Source organism: Mirounga leonina, unplaced genomic scaffold (genome assembly GCF_011800145.1).
Source record: "Mirounga leonina isolate KUSES-001 unplaced genomic scaffold, KU_Mleo_1.0 Mir_152, whole genome shotgun sequence".
Lineage (NCBI taxonomy): Eukaryota > Metazoa > Chordata > Mammalia > Carnivora > Phocidae > Mirounga > Mirounga leonina.
In genome coordinates this window covers 2,394,901-2,422,638 of record NW_023270380.1, presented here as the reverse complement: position 1 = coordinate 2,422,638, position 27,738 = coordinate 2,394,901, and the positions used below count along the sequence as shown (strand labels likewise).

General features: G+C 40.9%; 1 protein-coding gene, 1 non-coding gene and 1 pseudogene across 4 annotated transcripts in view; 1 reads left to right on the top strand and 2 right to left on the bottom strand.

The window, feature by feature from the left end:
* The window catches only part of EGLN1 (egl-9 family hypoxia inducible factor 1), a 59,852-nt gene that overhangs the window by 5,733 nt on the left and 26,381 nt on the right, over positions 1-27,738 (top strand). The gene's annotated exons all lie outside the window — the stretch shown is intronic.
* Positions 1,441-1,571, bottom strand: LOC118013039. Its single transcript, XR_004679912.1, has one exon. It is a non-coding gene; the product is annotated as a small nucleolar RNA SNORA63 (small nucleolar RNA).
* Positions 2,543-2,722, bottom strand: LOC118013044 (annotated as a pseudogene).

Sequence of the window (27,738 nt, the reverse complement as noted above, 5' to 3'; positions counted from 1 at the left end):
ATGTTGATAACTCTTCACCCATCTGTTACCTAGTAAGCCGCAAAAATACCCCACAAGACCTTAGTCATGTAGGAGGACGGCATCTGAACATAGAAGGATGGTGGACTCTGCTGCTGTCCCATCTGGCTGGGATCCTGGATCTGCCATGGCTGCTGTGTCCTTGAGCCAATTGCTTAATATTTCTGAGCTTCAGTGACTCCATTTGTACAGTGGTGTTAAATCATAGTCGCCTTTTCTGCCTCGTAGGCTTGCTGTGAGTACATATAATTATGTGTGTAAAAGCACTTTCTAAATTGTAAAGCCCAGTGTGAAACTGTTGTTAACTATTACTCTACTTTTTTTTTCTTAAGGTTTTATTTATTTATTTGACAGAGAGACAGCAAGAGAGGGAACACAAGCAGGGGGAGCGGGAGAGGGAGAAGCAGGCTCCCTACTGAGCCGGGAGCCCAATGCGGGGCTCGATCCCAGGACCCTGAGATCATAACCTGAGCCGAAGGCAGACGCTTAATGACTGAGCCACCCAGGTGCCCCAACTATTACTCTACTTATCTTAAAATTTTCCTATTTTTCTGAATCCTTCTGTAAGAGTTAGTGCTTTTCCTGTCTTTTCCCCCTTACAAGCTAGAGGGAAAAGAGACCGAGAATGATCACCCATTTTTGACCTGACCACTCCCCTCCCCAACACATATATTTCTTTTTAAACAGAGAAAATAAGTCCCAGAGAGGTTAAGTGATTTGTTCAAGGTCATAGAGTTCCTTACTGACAAAACTGATGCGACTTAATGCTGTATCTCATGTAAAAGGACATATTCCTACTTAACTAATTTTGGTATATTTTTTTGCCATTTTTGAGAATTGCTTGAACATATATAACTTCCTTTTTCTTCTCCCTTTTACTCCTATCATTGTACACTTTGGCTTATCTGACATTCTAGTTTAAATTTTCCTCCTTTAGGGATGCCTGGCTGGCTCAGTGGGTTAAGTGCCTGCCTTTGGCTCAGGGTGTGATCCCAGGGTCCTGGGACTGAGTCCCACATCGGGCTCCCTGCTCCATGGGGAGTGGCTGCTCCCCCTGCTTGTGCGTGCGTGCTCTCTCTCTCTCTGACAAATAAATTTTAAAAATCTTTAAAAAAAAAAAAAGATTTATTTATTAAAAATAAATAAATTTTCCTTCTTTAGTTAATTCCTCCCTAATTTCCCTAGATGTTCTTTTTTTTTTTTTTTTAAAGATTTTATTTATTTATTTGACAGAGAGAGACACAGCGAGAGAGGGAATACAAGCAGGGGGAGTGGGAGAGGGAGAAGCAGACTCCCCGCTGAGCAGGGAGCCCGATGCGGGGCTCGATCCCAGGACCCTGGGATCATGACCTGAGCCGAAGGCAGACAACTAATGACTGAGCCACCCAGGCGGCCCTCAAGTCAGTGTTTTACTTGGTAAACATGTCTGAGTCCATGCATCCCTGGCTGCTAAGCACCATGGCGGACAGGGCTAGAAAGGTAACAGCTTTATTTTGAGCAGGGGGCAAAGACAAGGCAGCACTTTACAGCTACGTTGTAACTAGATCCTGCATTCCCTAGATGTTCTTTATTCACCTTCTTTTCTTTCCTCCAACATTAAAGCCAAGCCATTTTCCTGACGCAGACCTTCTGCATTTCTGATTTACACATTCATTCTCTCTTTTGCTTTCCCTTTTTTTCCCCACTATCAGGCTGCAGATCTATCTTTGTTCATCTTCCCCGATGTTTTTTGAAGCCCGTGCCTTTCTGGTATGCCTTTGGGTAGATGTTATCAGCTTCGTTTTTATTTAATTTTTTGCTTTAGGCCTTTAAAGTGACACCAAATGTTTCAGTCTTTCTTTCATTTGACCAGATGCTTAGCTGGTTTTCACTGATGCAGTTTACTACTATGCCTGCCTTTTTGTGTTGTGTTTGCATTCTACCTCCTTTCCCACTTGTTTCTGCACTTGAAATACTGTCTGTAACTATGGGATGGCATTCATATCATTTATGAAGCATATTCATAGCTTGTCTTTGTTATTCCAGCTAAAACCTTTCTGTTCTAAAAAAAATAAAACAACAAACAAACAGAAAACTGACAGATGGTTAACCAAAGCCTTCCCTTAAAATAGTTGTTTTCACACTTGTATTTCCTAGTCCAAATGCTGAACTGTTCTGCCACCTTTATTGGAATGTTTTGTACTTCATTATCACATTTTCCCTGAACCAACTCACAGTTCTGTTTCCAAAGAGCTCTGATAGTATCTGTAGCCTCTATTTGCTCATTGAGGCCACTATAAAATTTTCATGAGTTTGGAATCCTCATTTTCTTTATTCAATGTCCCAAACCCCATTTTTTTGCTAAAGCAAAGTGTATGTACTCTTGGTTCCCCTTGTTTATTCTCTGAGTCCTGTTTTGATAATCTTTTCCTTCATTTGTTCATTCACCAAATATGAAGTGGGGACTTGCCTCTTCTAGGAACTAGGAATGCCTGAACAACGACAACACCGAAGAGCCCTCGTTCTCATGGGGCTTAAATTCTGTTTGAGGTAGGCGAGAAGTGGGGAGAGACAGTCACTAAACAAATGTATAAGTAAATATATAACATGTTAGGCGGCAAATATTAAGGCAAAAAAAAAGAGTGAACAGTGGTTACTCTCTTAGGATCGATAAAGTACTCAGATGATATTACACTTGATCTTAGCCAAAAGGCCGAGAAGCGATTACTCAGATGATATTTAAGTAGACACTTAAATGAAGTGAGGACCTGGGTTATGTGGATACATGCAAGATGAACACCCCAAGTGAAGATACTACATAGCAAATACAATGGCCCTGACATGGAATGTGCTAGATGGGTTCGGAAAACAGCAAGAAAGGAGGCGGCTGTGGTTACAGGAGAGTGAGGAAGGGAGCATGGTAAGAGATGTGGCCCATGAAGTGGTGGGTTAGGAAGTAAGATCACATCTGGTCGGATTTTGCCTTGTAAGCCATGGCAAGAACTGTGGGTTTTATCCTAGGTGATGGAGAGTAACTGCAGACATGGTGAAAATGAGTTGCATTCTGGGCATATTTTAAAAGTAGAGTCAGTGAGATTTGCTGATGGATTTGATGTGAGGACTGAAAGACAGGAAAGAGTCAAGAAGGACTCCAAGGTTTTTGGCTTGGGCAGTCAGAAAGAAATAGTGATTATTTTGTCTTGCCCTAACTTTTCTGCCTTTCTTCTCTTGTCCCACTTTTTCAGTTTCCATTTATAGCAGGTGGTTGACACTTATTTTGCAGCCAAAGCTACAGGAAAAGGTTCTCTGCTCTTCCTTTGCACATTCCTTGGTTGGCTGTGCTTGCTGCTACTGGGTTGGCCTTAGAGCACATCCTTTCTTCTCCAGAGGCTTTGGGGCTTCTCTGCACACCGTGCTCTCATCAGCCCTGCCACGGGGGCTGCCTGCAAGAATTACTACAGCATTTCTGGTGCTGCCAGCAAGTGTGGCTGTGCTGTCTTGCATGAATTGCTCACTTAAGATGGCTTATAAATACAAATCCTGTAAAAAGAATTACACAGATTCTGAAATTTGAGGGAAACATTGGAGAAAATTGAATGGTTCCATGTGAGAGGCAAACAGATTTAGATGTCGAAATAAAGTCAGAAATAAGACACCTTCATTTAAATATGCTGTTGAAAATAAAACTACTGTAGAAAATTGAGAAGAGGTAGAAGGAATATAAAATACCAAAAATAATCCCATTGAGGGGCACCTGGGTGGTTCAGTCAGTTAAGCCTCTGACGCTTGATTTCAGCTCAGATTTTGATCTCAGGATTGTGAGTTCAAGTCCAGCATTGGGCTTCATGTTGAGCCTGGAGCTGCTTTAAAAATAATAGTAATAATAATAAAAATAATAAAATTTAAAAATTAAAAAAAATCTCTTTGACATGTACATAGGACGATATGATAGCTTACTATATAGTAGTATGAAAAGCAGGGATAAGTTTAGGATAGCTTAGGCTCCATATTCAATGGTCTGAAAAAATGCCAGAGAAATATGAATTCTCATCCCCTTGCTTTGGAGCCTGATACTGGAATTAGAAATAAAAGTACTAACTGTCAAATGGCAACTAATAGTGTTAAAATTAGAATATTGTATCCAGGACTTTGAAGGATAGAAAGCCTCACTCTTGACTCCAGACAGAAGTATGGATAAACATTAGGTTATTGTGTATGAAATGGTTTTTAAAAATTTAAACCTGAGGGACACCTGGGTGGCTCAGTCGTTAAGCGTCTGCCTTCGGTTCAGGTCATGATCCCGGGGTCCTGGGATCGAGTCCCACATTGGGCTCCTTGCTCAGCTGGGAGCCTGCTTCTCCCTCTGCCTGCCATTCCCCCTGCTTGTGCTTACTCTGTGTGTGTGTCTCTCTCTCTGACAAAAAATAAATAATCTTAAAAAAATTTAAACCTGAGGGCGCCTGGGTGGCTCAGTCGGTGGAGCATCTGCCTTCGGCTCAGGTTACTGTCCCAGGGTCCCAGGATCCAACCCTGCATTGGTCTGCCCACTCAGTGGGGAGCCTGCTTCTCCCTCTCTTGCTCCCCTGTTTGTGTGTGTGCTCTATCTCTGTCAAATAAATAAATAAAATCTTTAAATAAAAATAAATTTAAACCTGAAAAGTCAAACATGAACTATAGAATCCAGGAATCTATATTCTCAACTTAATTCAAACCACTTCTATTTAAGGCTGAATTTTGTATAATAAAATTTAGATAGGAAACATCAAATCTAGCCAACTAACTGAAAAGGTCTAATCAGGATTTTGGAGTCTTCAGAGATTGACCATGCATCTGAATTTTTTCTCAGTGTTGGTACTCAGCTCTCGTCTATAAATGGTAACTAGAAGTTCTGAGTCTATAGTTTTGTCATAGGAGTATCCTTCATTTTAGCTCCAGGCATTTGTTACGTTCTGTTATGTCTTCCACTGACTTCTTAGCACTATTTCTCTGAAATAGATGTCTTAAAAATTACTTTTTTTTTTTTTTAAGTAGGCTCCATGCCCAGCATGGAACCCAACATGGAGCTTGAACTTATGACCCTGAGATCAAGACCTGAGCTGAGATCAACAGTCAGATGCTTAACTGACTGAGCCACCGAGGTGCCCCTTAAAAATTACTATTTTTTTTTTTAAGATTTTATTTATTTGAGAGGCACCTGGCCCAGAGTCCTGGGATTGAGCCCTGTGTTGGGCTCCCTGCTCAGAGGGGAGCCTGCTTCTCCCTCTCCCTCTGCCCTCCCCTCCCAACCCCCGCTCTCACTCTCTCAAGTAAATAAAATCTAATAAAAACAATTTTATTTATTTGAGAGAGAGAGCGTGCAGGTGGTGGGGGGAGGAGCAAAGAGGGAAGGGGAACGAATCTCAAGCCAACCGAAGGCCCAGGCCTTTGCAATCCAACCACAGAAGAGACATCCATCATCTGTACTGTATTCTTTTGTTAGCAGCAAATCACTAGATTGATTCCACATTCAAGGGGAAGGAATTACAAAGGGGTGTGAATGCCATTTCTTGAGTTGTTTCTTCCTTTGCAGTGTCTGCCCCTTAAATGTTATTGTTCTTAACGGTCTGTGCTTTGTCTTCTCTCTTTGTTCTAGTCAACACTTTTTCTCTCTGGCTGATACCATGACGCGCTTGGGAAGCACAGGTTCTTAAGTTAGTTTGCCTGTGTTCAGACCCTTGTTTAGCTACTTGATTGCACTCTGATTTTAGGCAAATTTTCTAACAATTAAAGCATCAGCTTCCTCATTGGTATTAAGAGGAGTTAATAGCACCTAATTCAATAAGGTTTGTTTGAAGATGGGATAACGCATGAGAAATGCTCAGCAGATGATCAGTTAGTGCTCATTTAATATTAGCTGTAACTGTAATAGTAACAGCAGGAGGATGAGGAGAGGAAGAGCCATGACTTCAGCTATTAGGGTTTGTTGGAGCTCCTCTATCTGTGCCTCACCCTGGCGTCTGTAGAGGACTAATGGATAGCTCCACCTGCATGTTCTGGAAGTACTGCAAACTCAGCATGATCAAGACTGAAGTTCCCTCCAGGTTTCCTGTGGGGGGTAGGGGGGATGAGGATTGAAGGGGCTCTCTGGTGGGGAGAGGATGGAACAGGTTTAAAATTGACTCTATCTGTGGACTGCATTTACTTTTTTTGACAAGCGTTCACCGAGTGCGCAGCGTATGTCAGGACCAGTGCTGGGAACTGGTCATGTCAGCGCCCAAGCCAAGGTGATGCTCTCTGCCATTCTGGAGCGGGAGACAACCTTGAGCCTGCATTCCCATGCGTGGCGGGTGTTGCTGAGACGGACAGGATCCCACGGGAGCACCTCAGAGGGGGCCGAAGTTGGTCTGCAAGCCAGGAAAGGTCTCCTGGAGGCAGTTACTTAGACTGAGACTTCCAGCACCTCAGTCGGTTTCCAGTGGAGGAAGTCCATTGAAAGTCTCCAAGTCTGAAAAGAGCACAATGTTTTAGAAGAACATACCTTCTTTTATCAATATGGAAATTGTACTCATTTATTTTTATTTATTTATTTTTAAATACCTTTTTTTTTTAAAGATTTTATTTATTTATTTGAAAGAGAGAGAATGAGAGAGAGAGAGCACATGAGAGGGGGGAGGGTCAGAGGGAGAAGCAGACTCCCTGCTGAGCAGGGAGCCCGATGTGGGACTCGATCCCAGGACTCCAGGATCATGACCCGAGCCAAAGGCAGTCGCCTAACCAACTGAGCCACCCAGGCGCCCCTCTCTCTAGGTTATTATAAAAGCCTTTTTCTTTTTGTCTCTTTCCTTTCCAGTCCATTCTGTCCTGGTGTTACATTTCCAAAACACAGATCGTATCATTGTCCTGCTTGAAAATATTTGTTTCCCCTGAAATCTTCGTATGCTATACAGACTTAAAAAAAAATTTTTTTTTTCCACTTCTCATCATATACTTTCTCCTCCAGGCACTGGAGCCTTCTTGCAGGTTTCTTGAACCTGTATTTGCTTTCTGCCTCAGTGCATTTCCCTGGTGCTTTCTGTGTGGAAAGGTGGTAAGGAGGTTTCTCTAAGTTGATTCTTGCCCTAGTGCCTCTAAGCAGAATTACACTTCTCTCCTGTCTGTTGCTGTGACACTTACCATTGATAGAACACTTTCTACATTGGTGGGTTTCCTCTACTGAGTGTGAGGCACTTGAGGATGGGACCCGTCTTATCCATGTTGCATGATGCTCCTTGCACCAGGCATCCAGTAAATATTACATTGGAATTTCCACTGCACTACTCCGATTGAGATTTTGATCACTTTATACCTGAATTGTTTCACAGTCTTATTATTTTTTCCTTAATTCACTCTTCTCTGTACCACTTCTATCCATCGTGTATAAATTTACCAACATTTATAAAAATCTTACTCAAAAACCTTCCTGAGTTTTATTTATAAGGGTACAATTTGATTCTCATGCACCTAATGCTGAGCCAACTGCTTAGGCCCACAGCATCTATCTGTTATTTGCTACTCCACTTGGGGAAAAACAACCACTATTTCTGCTGGACTGTTTTCTTCCTCTTGCTGCCGTTCTCCTCCCAACACATCTGCGAGTTCTTTGACTGGTTTATGACTCCCACACCCCTGCTCCAGCAATTTAAATCTTACACATTTTTTAAGATCGAGCTTAACTCCCATTCCTAAATATCGCCTTGAACTCTGTACCTCCACCATTCTTTTTTCTCAAAAACTTTGTATGCCTTTTATTCCTGAGGCATCTTCTCCAGAAAGTTATATAGGGCAGGGGGACTGTTTTATACTATTCTGTCTTACACAAAGCACCTTTCGTTGTTGTTCATGGTTTTTATTATTCATATATTAATACTTAATGAATGGGACTCAACTGTCCTGCCCGGTACCTCACCCTGCTTCCCTTTATTTCCATCTAATTTCTAAAACTACACTTTTTGAAAGGCTGTGAGGCTTTTTGTCCTATTGTGGTGAACTCTCCTTTCTGTGCTTACTGTGCTGTTTCTAGTCCCTATTTTCCAGATAAAAATAACCCAGGCCAATATGGCCTAAACTATTTTTAACTGCAGTTACGGGGAGAAAGGTCTGCTGTGAAGGTGGAATGAAGTCTCATGCCATTGTCTAGGCCCAAAGTCAGTTGATGAGGTTACAGATTGTGGTAGAACCCTGTACATCCATGAATCTCAAGGGGAAGGGCCTGCGTGTCTTCCCTCCCTTGCCCCCACCAGTGGCATGAGACTCCCCAAGGAACAGGAGTCACTTCACAACAAAGCAACATAATAGACATGATGTTGAAAGTGACCTCTTGTATCCTCTTGTGCATGACCTAGAAGAGAGAAGCTTGTGGCTAATAAGCTGACACAGAGTTCAACATTGATACACATGATTCATGTACAAAGTAAAAATTTTCAAGAACAAAATTTTAAACTTCTAACATACCACAGTTTTATTTTGGTTTTAGAACTATATTCAGAATTTCAAATAACATTAAAGGAGATTTAAGAGTGATATTTAACAAAAGAGGGCGTGGGTTAAACAAGATGAGAAATACTTTTTTATAACCAGAAAACCTTTGACTATTAACCGCATTCAGGCTTTTAATCAGCTTGGGGGAAACCGTTGATTTAACTGTTCGAAGAGGGCACTGGTAGTGCAGATGATAGTAACTGGACAGTATAATGGTTATTTGAATTTGATCTTGAAATGCACTCAAACATTTGTATGCTTAAAAAGAGTTGCACTTCCTAATTTTGCTGAAGTTTGGAACTTAAGATGTTTTCATTCTCTGAGAATGGTTTTTGGGTTGGTAAGGAAAGTAGCCTAAGATTTCATATTTACTGCAGATAATTTATGTGCAGAAGAATGGTTGTAGTTTTGGGTGCATGTTACCCAGAGTACTTTGTATCAAATTTTTTGAGTAAAGAAAAATTGGGCTAAAAGTCATGTATGATAATAAAATAGCATCCCTTACCAAGAGCTTAGAAGGTTTTTTTTCAAGGAATGATATAAGTTAGTGCTTCATAACTTTGTTTTGTTTCTGGACTTCTTTGGGAATCTAATGGAGGCTGTGTACCTTCTCACCCTAATAAAGAACATACACATAATGTTTTGCTTATAAAAAGGCCCATCCATAGACCCTACATTGAGAACACGTTACAAGAAAAGTTCTAAAGAATAAAACAAAAAACATTTTTAAGCATTTAATATCTTGTTATGGTAGAGTGAGGTTTCTTTCTTTATTCAGTTGCTCTTCTTCCCCCATGTCTATATAACTATGCTTTGGATTTTTCCCCCCATGGTAGGAGTCAGTTTAAGTTATAGAGACCCTGATAAAGGGATATACATTTTAACTTAAAACTAGTGGTATGTATGTATGGACTTCTGAAAGATGTTTGCCTCATAGAATCTGGATATAAAACAAAGCAAAGTTAACCAAGGTGGAAACCATGACCTTAGTACCTCTCCAAGCACATCTTGCTGGGTTAAACCTTGCTCTAGAATTCTAGGCGTGCAGTTCTGCCACGAAAGACTGAGAACCTTTATCACTAATGATTAACACTGGATTATGATTCTCTTTTTTCTCTTCTGTTTATGCTGTCTTATTCCCTGCTCCCGTTGCATATGTTTGTGTTTTGCTTCTCTTTTGGTTTTTTACTTGTGGCATTTCAGTAAGATTAATTTAAATTTTTTAAAAATAAAAACCTTAGGTCACCTGGGTGGCTCAGTTGGTTAAGCATCCCCACTGTTGATTTCGGCTCAGGTCATAATCTCAGGGTTGTGAAATCAAGCCCCAGGTCCAGCTCCTCGCTCACTAGGGAGTCTCCTTGTGATTCTTTCTCTCCCTCTCCCTTTGCTCCTCCGCTTGCATGTGCGTGCTCTCTCTCAAAAATAAAAACAAAAACAAAACACCTTAGTAACAGTGCACCAGGGGCCCAGGAGTAGGGGTACTCTTACAAAAATGAAACTAGAATTCATATTGGTTGGTTTTATTTATATTAAAAATAGTTCCTATAATTGTTAGATCTGAAGCATTTAAAATAATGGTAAGGTATTTCTCTAATGTATACTTACTCTAAAGATTCTTGCAGGTGTTTCTTTTCTTTGTCTTAGAATTGTCTAGGGAAAGGGAGGACAGTGGGGAAAAGAGGTGATTGTTGACAGAAGCCAGGAATGGGAATAGCTGTGCTAGCCCTGCTCTGCTCTGGATTCTTGTCCTCTGGCTCTCTGAGCACTGAGCATGTCACTCAGCACCTCTCTCAGTCTTTTCATCTATGAAATGGGAATCATGTTGACCTTATTAGCAGGAGAAATAATGAATAATTGATTATTGTAAGAAGCTTTTTATTTATTTAAAAAATTTTTTTAACTTTTTTTTTTTTTAAGATTTTTATTTATTTATTTGAGAGAGAGTGAGCAAGAGAGAGAGCGCGTGAGCGGGAGAAGGGGCAGAGGGAAAAGGAGAAGCATACTCCCCACCAAGCAGGGAACCGGACACCGGGCTCCATCCCAGATCCCTGGGATCATGACCTGAGCAGAAGGCAGATGCTTAACCGACTGAGCCACCCAGGTGCTCCTTAAGATTTTATTTTTAAGTAATCTCTGTACCCAACTTGGGGCTCAGACCCACAACCCTGAGATCAAGAGTTGCATGCTACACCAACTGAGCCAGCTAGGCACCCCTGTAAGAAGCTTTTTTTTTTAAAGTGATTATACTTTTAGCTTTCAGCACCGCCTTATCCAATTGTTAGGATTTGGCTTGGCTGCCCTTAACTCTAGACCTTTGTTCTCTGTGCATTGTGTTGGTTAACATTAGTATCACAAGTTAAAGTTCAGTTTTAGATTCAGAATTCTTGACCTGTTTTTAATAGGATATCAGAACCTTATTTTTGTTTGTTTGCTTCATTTTAATTTTAATTCCAGTATAGTTAACATACAGTGTTCTGTTAGTTTCAGGTGTACAGTATAGTGATTCAACAGTTCTCTAAATTGCTGATAAATGTACCCTTAAATTCCCTTCATCTATTTCTGATAAATGTACTCTTAAATTCCCTTCATCTATTTCACCCATCCCCCCACTCACCCCCCTCTGGTGACCACCAGTTTGTTCTCTATAGCTATAGTTTTTGGATTTGTCTCTTTGTTTGTTTGTTTTGTTTCTTAAATTTCACGTACGAGTTAAATTATATGGTATTTGTCTTCTCTGACTGACTTACATCACTTAGCATCATTCTCTGGCTCCATCCATGTCCTTCAAATGACAAGATTTCATTCTTTTTATGGCTGAGGAATATTCTATTGTATATGTGTATGTGTGTTTATACACACATACACATATATACCACATTTTTTTTTATCCATTATCTCTCCATGGATACTTGGGCTGCTTCCATAATTTGGCTATTGTAAATAATGTTGCAGTAAACATAGGGGTGCATGTATCTTTTTTTTTAATGTATTTATTTATTTGAGAGACAGCAAGAGTGAGAGAGATCACAGAGGGAGAGGGGAGAAGCAGGCTCCCCGCTGAGCAGGGAGCCTGATGTAGGGCTGGATCCCAGGACCCTGGGGTCATGACCTGAGCCTAAGGCAGACACTTAACCAACTGAGCCACACAGGCGCCCCAGGGTTGCATTTCTCTTTTTGAATTAATTTCTTTGGTATTCTTTGGGTAAATACCCAGTAGTGGAATTACTGGATCATCTGGTAATTCTGTTTTTAGTTTTTTGAGGAACCTCCATACTGTTTTCCATAGTGGCTGCACCAGCTTGCATTCCCACCAAAAGTGCACGAGGATTCCTTTTCCTGCGCATCCTTGTCAACACTTGCTGTTTCTTGTGTTTTTGATTTTAGCCATTCTGACAGGTATGATGTTATATCTCATTTTAGTTTTGATTTGCATTTCCCCGATGATGAATGATGTTGGGCATCTTTTCACATGTCTGTTGGCCATTTGTATGCCTTCTTTGGAGAAGTGTCTATTCACATCTTCTGCCAATTTTTTAATTGGATTATTTGGGGGGGGGTTGGTGTTGAGTTATATAAATTCTTTACATATTTTAGATACTAACCCTTTATCAGATATGTCATTTGCAAATACCTTCTCCCATTCAGTAGGTTGTCTTTTAGTTTTGTTGATTGTTTCCTTCACTGTGCAGAAGCTTTTTATTTTGACGTAGTCCCAGTAGTTTATTTTTGCTTTTGTTTCCCTTGCCTCAGGAGACATATGTAGAAAAATGTTGCTATGGCCAGTGTCAGAGAAATTACTGCCTGTGCTCTCCTCTAGGATTTTTATGGTTTCAGGTGTCACATTTAGATCCTTAATCCATTCTGAGTTTATTTTTGTGTATGGTGTAAGAAAGTGGTCCGGTTTTATTCTTTTGCAGGTAGCAGTTCAGTTTTCCCAACAACATTTGCAGAACCCTGTTTTTAATTAAAACAAATCTGTTGTTGATTAAGCAGTTGGCACATAGCCTTGGCACTGCGAAAAAAGAAATGGTCAGTTGATAAGGGCATCTTGCACTGAATTTTAGATTGTTGTATTACACCATGGGTCATGAAATAACAGACCAGGATACCTTGATCAAAGGATTTCTCTCTTGCCCCCCTCTTCCCCACTCCTACCCTGCTTTCACCTCCCTTCACCACCCCCATATCCTCTTAGCAAAATGAAGTCAGATGGCAATGAATATTTTATTTATTATTAATTTAATTATTTAAGGTGCATTTTAAAAATTGAAACTCTTGGACATTAATTTTAAAAGCTAGTCATGCATATAAATAAGCTAGTGCCCATAAAACAATTGGATTAGATCTCACACAAATGAGTTTATACTTATTTTATAGTTTTTATTGATGTACACATAAATTAGATTGTTTCATAATTTGTTAGTATTACTTAGTATTTCTTTTATTTGCCATATAGTCTATAACTTAATAGGAGGCTTTTAAATTCCTAAAAGTTAATTCTTCCCTAAAATGATGGGGAGTGTTTGGGGTTAGCTATTTTTCAGCTGTGCTTTGTGGCTGAAATTTTACCTTTACCTTTAATATATCATCATCTTGTAGTTGATCATCAATTCATAGAATTACTTTGGTGTCTGTGCTATTGAGTTTGACTCATGATAATTGTGCTCATAGTGAAAAATGCATTTTAAGAAGCCTTTGTTGCCCTTAAGAAATTGCTTGTAAGTTCCACACTTTTTTCCTAAAGTTGATTGTTCTTAACATTGTTAACAGTGGAAACATGAAACCCTTGAGAAGTCAGCTCTACATATTATAATATGTAGCTCTTTTTATGTCGACACTGGATAAGATCATTTTAGTCATTTACAAAAAAAAATTAAGCTTATATGAAAATAAGTAATGATAAGGGTGCATGGGTGGCTCCACCCGTTAAGCGTCCGACTCTTGATCTCAGCTCAGGTCTTGATCTCGGGGTGGTGAGTTCTAGCCGTGCATTGAGCTCTGCGCTAGGCATGGAGCCTGCTTATAAGAAATAAAAAAGAAGGAATGGAAGGGCAAGTGAAGTTAAACTGCATGAATCCATAACTGAATTTTTCTTACAGAAATATATCTACCTAGGTATTATATAGAAGAGTGATTGCTTTGAATTATACAATAGTTTAATAATTTAATATAGCTTAAATACTTGGTAATTTTAGTGATTGCTGTCTATTTTTAATTTGAGAGGGAGAGAGTGCATGCTGACGCGCATGTGAGTGTGTGGGGTGGGTGGAGGGGCAGAGGGAGAGGGAGAGAGAATCTTCATGCAGACTCCGTCCTGAGTGTGGAGCTCAGTATGGGGTTCCATCTCGACCCCGAGATCATGACCTGAGCCAAAATCAAGAGTCTGACACTTAGGGGCTCCTGCCTTTGGCTCAGCTCATGATCCCGGAGTCCTGGCATCTAACCCCGTGTTGGGCTCCCTGCTCAGTGGGGAGTCTGCTTCTCCCTCTGCCTTTCCTCCTGCTCGTGCGTGCTCTCTCACACAAATAAATAAAGAAAATCTAAAAAAAAAAAATAAAAGCCCCCCAGGTGCCCCAATTGCTATCTTTTCAATTTGGGAATTGCATATATATCTGAACTGTAAAAATCTTATATATGGAAAAACAGTTGCTGCTTTGTTTGTGACTTTATATGTTTCTGATTATAAAAATAATACAACGCTTGGAAATATACGAAGCAAAAACTGGCAGAATAGAAAAGCAATAGACAAATTAAAAATTACAGGTGAAGATTTCAATACTTCCTTCTAGTCATTGTTATAACCAAGAAAAAGAAAATCAGTAAGGGTATAGAAGACTTGAACACTGTGAACCAACTTGACCTAATTGACATCTGTTGAACACTCCTCAAAATGACCGAATGAAACACATTCTTTGCAAGCACATCTGGGACATCACTGGAATCGACCATATGCTTAGCCATAAAACATGTCTATCGATAAACTTGAAAGGATTGAAATCAGAGTATATTCTTGGACCACAGTGGAATTAAATTGTAAATAAATGATAGAAATCTTGCAAATCCCACATCTATGGCAATTTAACAACACATTCCTAAATCATCTGTGAGCCAAATAAGAAATAGATGTAGACATCTAGGTCGATGGACAGGATTAAGAGTCCAGAAATAGACCCATATTTAAAACATCAATTGATATTTTTTGTTGTTTTTTTACAAAGATACTAAGGTAATTCAATGCAGAATAGTTTTTTTTGTTTTGTTTTAATAAATGGTGTTGGAGTACGTGGATATCTATCTGGGAAAATAAACATGGCCCTTACCTCACTCCATACACAGAACTAAGTCCAGAATGGATCATTGACTTAAATGTAAGACCTAAAGCCATAAAATTTTTTAAAGAAAAAGTAGGAGAAAATCTTGATCACCTTGAGATGGGCAGCGATTTTTCAGGACAAAACAAAAAGATGAACCATGAAAGAAAAAGACTAACAAATTGGACTCTAAACATTAAAGCCTTTTGCTTATAGAAAAACACCACTTAAAAAGAGATGATATTTTATCTCCTTTGGGGACAAAATATTTACAAAACAAGTATCTGACGAAAGACTTGTATCTGGAATATATAAATTTTTTTGAGATATAAACCTATATTATAATCTACATATACGGAGATAAAAGAGGAAAGAAGTAACCACTGTTAATGCCTTGATATTCCTTTTTTCCTCTCTGGGTTGTGCTGTTATGGCTATTTATTTCTTTATAATTTGCTCTTAAGTTTTTGTCACTTAGCTTCTGTTTTCTTTTATTAGAAAATATTTTTAAAGACAAAGTTCAGTGGTCAGTGTGATTCATTGGATGATAGAGTCATGGAGATAGATAGGTCAGTGATGGCTCACTTATGTAGCAACAAAGAACTGGTGGAGAAAACCACACTGTGTTTTCCATTCTCCCATAAATGTGTCTGTCTCTCTTTTTTCCTCCTTGGTGGTAGGTAGGATCTAGTTCCTTGCGGACTGTTGGACTGAAAGCCATAGTTCCTCATTGGCTGTTAGATGGAGGACTTTCTCCTTTCCTTGACCTTTTATAGGGTAGGAAACACGACAGAATTTCACAATATGGCAGCTGGCTTCCCTCAGAGTGGGCAAGTAAGAGAGGGAGAAAGGTATAACTATTTCTTACAACTCAAAAATAAGAAGTGAAACAACCTAAAAGAGGCAAAAAATTTGAACAGATATTTCACAAAAGAAGATACATAAATGACCAGAGTCTATGAAAAGATTCTCAGCATTATTGGTTGTTAGGGATATGAAAATTAAAAGTGCAATGAGATAGCACTGTACCTACACTAAAATGGCTAAAATTTAAAATATTGGCAATACTAAATTTTGGTAAGGATGTTGCACAACTGGAATCCTCATATACTGATACATTCATTGTGGGAGTGTAAAATGGTACAGCCACTTTGGAAAACAGGTCAGCCATTTCTCAAAAAGTTAAATATAGACTCATCATATGGCCCTAAGTATCTTAAGTATTCACTCCTCTGTATCTACCAAAAGAAATAAAAACCTGTCCACACAAAGACTTGAGTAATTATTCATTATAGTCAAAAATAGGAAACAACCCAACATTCCATCATGTGGTGACTAGATAAGATGTGATACATGATGCAGTGGGATCCTATTCAGCCATAGAATGAAATGAACTGTACTCTTTGGGACAACAACATGGATGAATCTCAGAAACATTGTGCTAAGTAAAAGATTGTACCATAAATTATTTAACTAGCTCCTTGTGGTAGAAGTTTGTGTTCTTTCTGGTATTTTGCTATGACAAGTAATTCTGCCTTAGATACCCTTGAAAATATCTAGTTTTTATAAGACAAATTTCCAGAAGTAGAACTGCTGGGTTAGAAAAGATTTTTATATACTTACATGGCCAACATTACTGAATGCTTATGTACAACCACAATTGTAAGTACTCTTTCTACCCAGATTATCTTGTTTAATTCTCCCAACAACCATATTAAGGTGTAGGTACTTATTTTCCTCATTTTTTGGTTGAGGAAACTGAGGTACAGAAAGGTTGTTGTTGTTGTTTTTAAACTTGTTTCAGATCACACAACTAGGAAGTTACAGAGCCAGGGCCCAAATCAGGATCGTGTGATTGCAGAGCTTGCCCTGGTTAAGACACGTGAAGGAGGGTTCTATTTATGCATGTTTTGAGGGTGCTATATTTATTTTCAGGTCTCCTACTTGATCTTGCTCCGTGCATGACAGAAATTTCTTAATTTTAAAAAGTTGGGGAGAAGCCAAGAATTTATCAAATGAGTCTTTCTCCTTCCTAACTGAAATAATTTCAGAAATGCACCATTGGAATGTTGTTTAATTTCAACACAGACAAATTCATAGTCAAGAAAAATACCAACCATTCACTTAAAGGAACATTCTTTTGAGAGTATACAAATATAGTATACAGTTCTTTGAGCTGGTTTTTTCAATGTAAATCATAAAGAGTATCGATCAAATAGTAAGTTCATATTAACCTCAGACACTTAACCACAATCCTGTCTTCAAAAAGGCAGTGTGTGCCTAGCGTCCTCCAGGCATGTAAGCTTCACATCAGAATCACACTAGTGTCAGGGGCCCCCTGTAGAGCTTCTGAATCAGAGATTTTGATCCAGGGGGAAGGCCAGACAATTTTTTAGAACTTCATGGAGCTTCTAAGACACATTTGGGTCTGAGAAAACTGGTATAGAGCATACTTTTAATCGATAAGGGATCTTAGGAATGCGATGTCTGATATATCAGATACCCAAAGGACATTTGTTGAATATTCTAAACACCTCTTAACAGCGAAAAGCTTGGCAAAGAAAAAAGTTACTAGTGAAAACGACTGGTTTACATTTTCTTGGTTGTATTAATCTTATAAATTGATACTCTCTCACCTTTTCCCCCATGGCTTCTACAAGTAGGTGATACCGTCTGCTTTTACTTGTTCATCATGTATTTATTCCTTAATCTCCCTGGTAATATGATGCGGGCCTTCCAAGCATTCAGGTAGACCCGGGTTTCACTTGCACCCCTGCCACGTATTAGCCGTGAGACCTCAGAACTTAACCTGAATCCTTTCCAAGCTCAGGTTTCTGATCTGTAAAACTGGGGTGATTCCTGTACCACGGGATTGCTGGGAGGAAGAGAGCAAACCCAGGGCCCAGTACAGGGTCTGTGCATGTGGTTGCAGAGTAAATGGGCCCTGCTCTCCTGCTGCCATCTCCAGCTTGTCTCATCCCCTTGCACTCACCCAGTTTTCTTCAGGTTTCATCACATAACTGTGGCCCCTTAATGCTGTTTGTCTAGTTGGATTTCCTTCTCGCACCGTGAAGGTGTGCTTCCTGTAGGTCTTAGTGATATTTTAGAGGTTTCATATCTGATCTCAACTAATCTTCTGTCATCTTCCCTCTGAAACTTTATCCTGTGTCCCATTTTAAAATCCATGGTCTTGACGTCCTCCACGTCACAGTACTACTAAGCCTTGAATTGATTTGTGCTCCTGGTCTGGCTCTGGTTCTTCCCAGTGTAGGTTCCATTCTCACCCACACCGAGGTGCAAGCTGTGTTTGACCTGCAGTCCTCACTACTGTATTTAGACCTGCATTACCTTGGTTTTCCCAGTAGCCACAAATGTCATCTCCCCACCTCCATTATTCCTTGTCCTTCCTAATCTATTTTTTACATTCATTTTTCCCCCAAAGGGCTAAATAGGTATTTTAGGTTTTGTGGTCCATGTAGTCTTTGTTGCGACTACTCAAGCTCTGCTGTTGTAATGGGAAAGCAGCCTTAGACGGTGTGTAAGTGAGTGTGGCTGTACTTCAGTGAAACTTAGAAAACAGGTGGTGGGCTAGATTTGGCCCACAGGCCAGAGTTTGCTGATTCCTGTCCTAAATGACAGCTCAGATTATTATCTGTGCTTGCTTACATGACTTCAGGCATTCAGTAGCTTGAAAAATGGAGCCTGAATTCCTTAGTGCAGAGTATGTAAGATCTGCTATTATGTGGCCTTGATTTCACTTTATTTTTCTGTACTCATCGTGCATTCTTTATTTTATTTTTTTAAAGATTTTATTAATTAGAGCGTGTGCGCATGCACATGGGTTGGGGGGGCAGAGGGAGAGGGACAAGCAGACGCCCTGCCGAGCGGGGGGCCCGATGCGGGGCTCAATCCCAGGACTTGTGAGATCATGACCTGAGCCAAAGGCAGACACTTAACCAATTGATTAGGACATGCCATGGTGTATTAGGGCATCTCATGGTTCTTTTGTTGGTCAAGGTCCTAGAGTAAGCACTCTGTATATCCTTTTTTTTTTCCCCCTCCCTCGCTCCCTCCCTCCCTAATGACCACGCTATACAGTATTTCTTCAAATGGTTTTCTTTTTTAATAATTGATTGCAAGGTAGGACAGTCATCCTAGTGCCCCACTTCCTTACCCTTCACTAAAATATTTTGGTTTTAAGTGTTCTGCTTCCCACCATTTGGAGAAGAAAAATGGGATGCAATTGCACAGACTCCAGAAAGACTGGTTCTCATAGCAGCTGCTCTGAGTAATAGCTCCTAACTCTTAGATGCCACCAGACGCACGTGTTAGCGATATGGTGCTATATGGAAGTTCTTTGGGAAGGCGGCTTTAGGTCTGATGAGCCTGTCAATTTCTTCAGAACATGTTTTGACCTCCATAGAGTAGGATACTATTTTCCCTGTCTCATCTCAGCCTTTCAGAGTTCACTCGGTGATGAAGGAACATCTCTGGCCCTGTATGTCTTCCTTAGGGCTTGGAGGCATTCTACATCAGCTTCGTGGGCGCATCCCTTATGGGGCCTTGGAAATCTTCCTGGCAATATTCTAATTCTTTAAGTTAAATATTTTTTTGTCCTTTTTCTAGACCTGTGCTGGGACATATATAAGTAAAACACAGTCCTAGTCTTAACAGTCCTCATGGTCAAGTGCAGGGATCTGTAGACTTTCCCAAAGGGCCAGATAGTACGTATTTTAGGCTTTGTGGGCCACATGGTCTCTGTTGCACCTCTCAGCTCTGCTGTTGTACTTTTTTTTTTTAAGATTTTATTTATTTAGCAGAGACACAGCGAGAGAGGGAACACAGAGAGAGGGAGAAGCAGGCTTCCCGCTGAGCGGGGAGCCTGACCTGGGGCTCGATCCCAGGACCCCGGGATCATGACCTGAGCCGAAGGCAGACACTTAACGACTGAGCCACCCAGGTGCCCCCCTGCTGTTGTACTTTGAAAAGAGTCCTAGATGATACATCAATGACTGAGCTTGGTTGTGTTCCAGTAAAATTTTATTTACAAAAACTGAGGGGCCAGATTTGCCTTGCAGACCATAGTTTGCCAACCCCTGGCCTAGTGGCATTGTGCCAAAGGGTATTTTGAAACCACAGGTAACCAGTGTATCTTCCTTGAGTGTCAGTTTTACTCCATTATCATGTGGAAAAAGTTAAGTAGTTTTAATTGGTAAGTAATTTAGAAGATTCTCTTAATAACATAAGTAGCTACCCATGGCCTAGAAAATTGAAAGGACTATTTAAGATGAAACTGAGCCTTGCAAAAAGTATCTTGTTTGTGGTGAGCTTCTTAGATCTGTATCTGCAACTTACTGTGGTTTGTTGGAAAAGCTGAAAATTGCTGCTAGGCACTGGAGCCGTTGAAGGATTGAGAGGAAGGCAGTGACACCAGATTTTAATTTTAGACAGCTAACTTGGGTGGGGCACAGAGGAAGGTTTAGAGCAGGCAGGACCCGGCCATCCTGGAGGCAAGGAGACGAGTTAGGAGGCTGTTACAGGAATCCAAGCAAAAGATAAGGACCTCTTTTTTAAGATAGAGGTAACAAAGATGTAGAGATTCAGACAGATCGGAGACAAAGCAAGGATGTTTGGTTTGATTGATTGTGTCGGGGAAGGGACATGGAGAAGGGAAAGGAAAGGGTATATGAAGAAGAGCCACCTGAAGGCCAGGGAAGACAGGCAAGTAAGGTGTTTTGGCATAGTTGAGCTTACTTTGCCTGTGTACTGTACACACAAGGAGAAGTTGGTTTTGGAGGTCGAAGACTCCAGAGAGCCGTCTGGAATGTGGTGGATGGTATATGGATAGTAGCTAAAACCACAGGATCCAGTGCAGCCTCTGAGGGAAGAGTTTTACACAGCAAAAGTAATGCTAATCACAGAAGCCTTAGAGGAAACAATACTTCATTGGTGGAGAAGGGGGGGCAGGTAGTATTGGAAGGAAAAGAAACCAAAGAAGAATAGAGGTACAAGAGGAAGATCGGTAATGTCAAACACAGCAAAAGGGGCTTCATTGGCATTGGAACTGGAAGACATGTATTGCTTTTATTAAAAAGGGGGGAGGGTGTAATTTGGGACTTGCCCATGGCAGTTTTACTGGAGTTGTGAACTGTCAGAAAGCAGTGAGTTGAGCAGGAATGGTGGAAGTGAGAGCTGGCAGGGAGGGCCAGACCAGCCTTCTCAAACTGTACTGCTGTCTTAGTCACTCGGAGAACTTGGGAAAGTGGTCTTGAGTCAGTGAGTCTGGGGTAAGACTTCAGCTTGTGCATTTCCAGCCACCTCCCCAGCAGCGGCAGTGCTGTTATTCTGAGGACTGTCTAGACCATAGGTCCCTAATTGTGCATCGAGGGCCCCCCAGGGCACTGCAGCAGACTCATAAAGAGTGCCTTGGAATATTTTTTAAATTTCAAGGGAAATACGGCAACATCTCTTGGATGGTACAGTATTAAATCACTGTATTCCTTTCCTTGATGTCATACCTTTGGAACCTGGGTTTTTAGTGCTTGTTCTGATAAAAAAAAATGTAAGTACCACCTAAAGATAACCGTGAAGCAGGAAATGAGGCTGTTGTGTCCAATCTGATTCCAGGGTTGGAAAAGTTACACAGGGCTGCCAAGGTACAAAATTATTAGGACTTTCATACCTGCCAAGTGGTTTGGTGCGTACTGCTTAATCAAGAGAGCTCATAGGTATTTCTTATGGCTTAGAAGTGTCATGAAAAAAATTGCTGAGACATTAATTACTCTGTGCACCAAGATAGTCTGAGAACCACGGACATAAACTGTACTTCATAGAAACTGGAGCCAAGCAGTTGAAAACACTGGACGGCAGCTAATAGAGGAGCAAAGGAGGGTTTGTTCTAAAGTAGAAGAGACAGGTATGTTCAGTGCTGGGGCAAGGAGCAGCTGACAGAGAAGTAGATGTGAAGATACAGGGGTAAAGATGTTGACTTGGAGTAAAAGGTCTCTGAGGAGATGGAACAGGATGGACTGTAGAGCCTGCTTTTCTAAAGGTTGCTTCAAACCAGCAGCATTGTTTTGTTGGGAGAAATGCAGAATCTCAGGCCCTAGCTTCAAACCTCCTGAATCAGAATATGGATTTTTAATAAGATCCTTGGGTGGTTTGTATGCATGTTAACATTCCAGAAGCGCTGTAGGAGGCAGGATTAGCCCTACCTAGGAGAAAGGACACCTCCTTTATTTATTCCATCACCACACTGTGTATCTTGTACACACCAGCCATTCTGATTAACAGAAATGAGATGATGGGGCTTTTACATTTAGATGCATTGGGAGTAAGAAGCTGAGGAAGTTTCTTCCTGGTTGCCTTAATTACCTCAGATAAATAAGGAACATCTCCATTAGTGAATTAAAAATTGGGGCTGAAATAATGGCTGAGACAGCCTGCAGTGGTGCTCAGTAACTTGGGTATAGCTACAAAGATTGGATTCATTTAAATTTGCTAGTTTGCAGGGTGAGGTGAAGGAAAACATAAAGAGGGCTGGTAAGACATCTGTCCTGGATCTGGAAAGAGATGAAGCCAAAAGGAGAAAGATGAGAAGGAGGGGTAAGAGGATGGGAGGTCTCCTTGAAAAGCCAATGAAAAAGTCACACATCCTGGAGTGGGAGGAGTGCTGCCCTTATTCTTACCACCAGGAAGAGGAAAATTCTTTCCTGTCAGGCTACAGAGATTTAGCGGGACTCAGTGATGGATTGGCTAACAGGGAAGGAGGATCAGTCTAGAGTGACTCCTAGGATCCCAGGAACACATTCTCATTCATCGGTGAAGAATTGATCTCTAATGAGGGGTCTTTTTTGAGGCAGGGGGAGTAATGCGGCAGCGTGGAGATAGGTTAAGATGAGATTTGGCAGTGTTAAATTTGAGGATGGGGGACTATGTAGGTGGAAATGGCTAAACCACTGGAAATATAGATGTGGAACTCAGGTCAGATATGAAGATCGATCTGAGATCAATGATACATTAATAGCTTCTACTAATTGAGTGTTAATCCCTGTCAGGTGGAAAACTGAGCAGTTTATAGGCATTGTCACATTTATCCTCTGCAACCCGTTTTATTTTTTTTTTAAGTTTATTTATTTATTTATTTAAAGATTTATTCATTTATTTCAGAGAGCAGGGGGGGGACAGAGGAAGAGGGAGAGAATGTGCAAGTAGACTCCCCACTGAGCGCAGAGCCCCACGCAGGCCTTGATCCCAGGATCCTGAGATCATGACCTGAGCTGAAACCAAGAGCCAGATGCTCAACCGACTGAGCTACCCAGGTGCCCCTATTTATTTATTTTATTTTTAAGTAATGTCTGTATCCAACGTGGGGCTTGAACCCACAACCCTGGAGATCAAGAGTAGCATGCTCTTCTTTTTTTTTTTTTTTTTTTTAAAGATTTTATTTATTTATTTGAGAGAGAGAGAGCACATGAGAGGGGGGAGGGTCAGAGGGAGAAGCAGACTCCCTGCTGAGCAGGGAGCCCGATGCGGGACTCGATCCCGGGACTCCAGGATCATGACCTGAGCCGAAGGCAGTCGCTTAACCAACTGAGCCACCCAGGCGCCCAGTAGCATGCTCTTCTGACTGAGCCAGCCAGGTATCCCTTTTAGGAACCCTTTGAGGCAGGTATCAAACCACTTCACAAATGAAGAGGTAGGCTTAAACAAACTGCCCATGGTTCACATGTTTAGTGAGTGGTAGAACCAGGGTTAGAAACCAGATGTTGCTGATTTCAAATCCATGCCCTTCATGGCAGAGCTCTACTACATCCTTGGTCACCAGCTTAGTCTAGGTGGTGACTGGTACCAAATGTGTTAGATCTCAGATGCAAATGTCAACAACAAAGTGAAAAATCCCTAGGCTTGAGCAAACCAAAAAAGATTGGTCCCTATAACTGTAGATCCTAATGATCAATGCTCTGACACAGTTGGAACCAAGGGTGCAAATAATACCATCAAAACTTGCTCTCTCGGCTCTTCTTTTCTGTTACTCTCTTGCAAGCTTTCTTCATGTGACAGCAAGTTGGCCCCAATAGTTTTAGATTTTCATCCTAGAGATGTACATAGGAAGAGAGCCTCTCTTTACCAAGGGCTCCAGATAAAATCCTGGAGTTGTATCCCATTGGTTCCGATTGGCTTGGGTCATGTGCCCATTTCTGAACTAGTCTCTGACCAGGCTTGATACACTCACCCCAGAGGGTAGAGAGTGAATCTCACCCAAACAAGATTGAGAACCACAGGTCAGGGTTGCCCAAGGACGAGGGGCAGTGGGTACTGGGAAAACAAAGGCAAATGTTAGCACAGGGGCAGAGAGGACATCCTCCTGTGTCATCAGTGTTTGAGGGGCAGACTGGCAGTGATGCGAATGGCTCACGTTTACTGGATGTTTACTGGGTACCAGGTGCAAAATGCATTCTATTTTTAATCCTCATAATATCCCTTTGGGGTGTATACTGTTGTTATGCCCACAGAGAGATTATAAGTAGTGGAGCTGAGATTGAATCCATGCTGGCCAACTCTAAACCTTGCTATACTTGATCATTATACTGTATGTTGTTTTACCCTGTCTGTAGCACCATAACATTTGCAGTTTTCTCATTGTATTTTCACATTTTGTACATTAAAGTTATGGATTTGTGGTGAGTGAGAGCATAGTGAATCAGACAGATCTAGGCCACCATTTGGTCTATTTAATATGCATAATAAATAATTTATATGACTTAAATAACATTTACCTTAAGTGTTAGAGTCGAAATTGCTTGTTTTTTTTTTTTTTAATTCTTATTCTTTCTGTTTTGAAATGTTTTGTGTTTTATAGTTTCGTGTTATAGTGACTTTTTCTATTTAGCCCTAGTACTCTTTTTTTAAGACTTTATACCATCCTTGAATATATAATATTGTAGTTGAATTTTTGCATTTTAGTGTGTCTCCAGAAATTATGATAATTTTTAGTTATTCTCGGTTTGTTTAGCCTTCATAACAATAGTTTCAAAATCTTACCCAGTAGTTCTATAAATGCTTTTAAAAAATAAAAAAAGAAGCTAGGGTGCCTGGGTAGCTCAGTCGGTTAAGCATCAGACTCTTTTTTTTTTTTTTTAAGATTTTATTTATTTATTTGACAGAGAGAGACACAGCGAAAGAGGGAACACAAGCAGGGGGAGTGGGAGAGGGAGAAGCAGGCTTCCTGCCAAGCAGGGAGCCGGATGCGGGCCTCGATCCCAGGACCCTGGGATCATGACCTGAGCCGAAGGCAGACGCTTAATGACTGAGCCACCCAGGTGCCCCAAGCATCAGACTCTTGATTTATTTAGGCTCAGGTCATGATCTCAGGGTTGTGGGATGAGCCCCCCGCACTGGCTTCCCACTCAGTGGGGAGTCGGCTTGAGATTCTCTTTTTTTCCTCTCTCGCTGTCCTCCCTGCCGCCGCACTCTTCCACTCTCTCTCAAAAAAATTTTTAGGGGCACCTGGGTGGCTCAGTCGTTAAGCGTCTGCCTTCGGCTCAGGTCATGATCCCAGAGTCCTGGGATCAAGCCCCGCATCAGGCTCCCTACTCAGCAGGAAGCCTGCTTCTCCCTCTCCCACTCCCCCTGCTTGTGTTGCTGTCTCTCTTGCTATCAAATAAATAAATAAAATCTTTTAAATTTAAAAAAAAATTTTTAAAGCTAATTAGTGCTACCGCAAGGCTTTTATTATCAAAATAATTTATTCTGAGGTTACCCTGTTTGTTTATTAGAATTTGGTATTCACAAAATTAGAAAATAATAGCTTAATGTGTCTTTGACATGGTATTTTAAGCAATAAAACCTGGTGTTTTGTAGTGACTAATAAAGTGAGTTTTTAGAATATAAAAGTTACTACTGTTTAACTTTGGCACCCATTATTTTTGGACTTTGTGATGCCAGTTATATTTCCTTTAATCCTGTTTGAAATGTCTACTCAGTGTCATTACAAAAGAAGCAATGTGGGTTTGGAAATCGATTGGGAAACCCAGATTTTTGTCCTTGGGGATTCCCATGTCTAAAGAGTTTGGGCCAGACCTTTAAGGTCTCTTACAGTTTTGAAATTCTAGAGTTTTTAGAATGCTTTGTCAGAAGTGTTGCCAGAAGGGGGGCGCTTGGATGGCTTAGTTAAGCATCTGCCCTCCACTCAGGTCATGATCCTGGAGTCCAGGGATCAAGCCCCACATCAGGCTCCCTGCTCAGCAGGGAACCTGCTTCTCCCTCTCCCTCTGCCCCTTCCCCCACTTGTGTTCTCTCTCTCTTTCAAATAAATAAATTAATTAAATATTTTTTTAAAAGTGTTGCCAGATGGAACCATGATGGTCTTCAAACCAGATTGAAAGACTGTATAGTCCAGGTTCCTTATCTTAGAAATAAAGAAACCTGGCCCAGACAATGTGATAGATCTCCCTGCGCTTTATGGCAGGTGCATGGAGCAGGGACAGAGTCTGTCCACAGCTCCTCTTTCCTTGCAACAGTTGTACCACGTTGAAGACTGCTAACATTCATTTATTTGATTAAGGAAACATTCATGTTGTTAGCTGCCAAGATGTGTAAATGCAGGAATGTGTATGAAAAGCCATATAGCATGGAGGCTCTAAAGTGGGCTACAGAGTCCAAAAGACCTGGGTTCTCAGTCTTGCTGACCACTTAGATCTGCGGCCTCATGTAAACTAGCCATCCTAAGCCTGTTTCCTTGTCTGTAAAGCAAGGCCGGTAGAAGTAGGCATTTTATATAGTTGGGAGGATTAAATGAGATAACAAAGATTATGCTTAGCGTAGTGCCTGGCGTAAGGCTCTCTCAGAGATGATGATGAAGGTGTTCATGAAAGAGAAAAGCAATTAAGATTTACAGAACACTTCCCTTTTTTGTCTTATTTAACTCATAGCCCTGTAAGTAGATGGTGATAATCCTAATTTTTCGAATGAGGACACGGCTCTGGAGGCTTGGGACTTACCTAGCGCCCCATAGCTGTCGGTCATAGCTGCCATTAACCTGCTGCACAGGCAGTGTTTTTAAGCACTTTTTTGTGTACTAGTTCATCAGCAATGCAGGTATACCATTGTTATTTTCACTTTACGGACAAGGGAAATCAGGCACAGAAAAGTTAAATAATTTGTCCAGAGTGACCCAGCCAGGAAGGGGCAAAGTTGGAGTTTGAGTGCAGGCAGTTGGCTTCAGATCCCAGTCTTCTTTTTTTTTTTTTTTTAAAGATTTTATTTATTTATTTGAGACAGAATGAGAGAGAAAGAGAGCACATGAGAGGGGGGAGGGTCAGAGGGAGAAGCAGGCTCCCCGCCGAGCAGGGAGCCCGATGCAGGACTTGATCCAGGGACTCCAGGATCATGACCTGAGCCGAAGGCAGCCGCTTAACCAACTGAGCCACCCAGGTGCCCCAGATCCCAGTCTTCTTAATCTCAGTGTGCTTCCTTTATTTTGTGTGGCCTTTGGGGAAGGTAAAAGCCCGTTTTGCAAACTGGAAAGCTCTACGTAAAATGTGGTGCTATTTTTATCTGACTCGGTCCCTGTATTCTGGAGATTATGGTCTACTGGGAAGGTGTCTTCTCCAGACTGAACCTATTCACATCCTGCCACTGTTCCTTACTAGACATTGCCCTCACCACTTTGGCCATTTAAAAAAAAAATACTCTAATGTATCCCCAGAAACGAATAGGGCCTGAGTAGTACAGAATCTAGTCAAACTGTTTAATGTAGCTTAATGTGGCCGTAGCTTTTTAGCGACACAGTGGCTAGTTTAAATTTATGGTCAACCAGAACTCCTTGGTTTTTTGTTTTGTTTTGTTTTAAGATATCTTTTCTCCAAACCATCTTACCCCTTGCATAGTTTACTCCACATGACGAGCATAATACCTGTCTCGCAGGGATTCT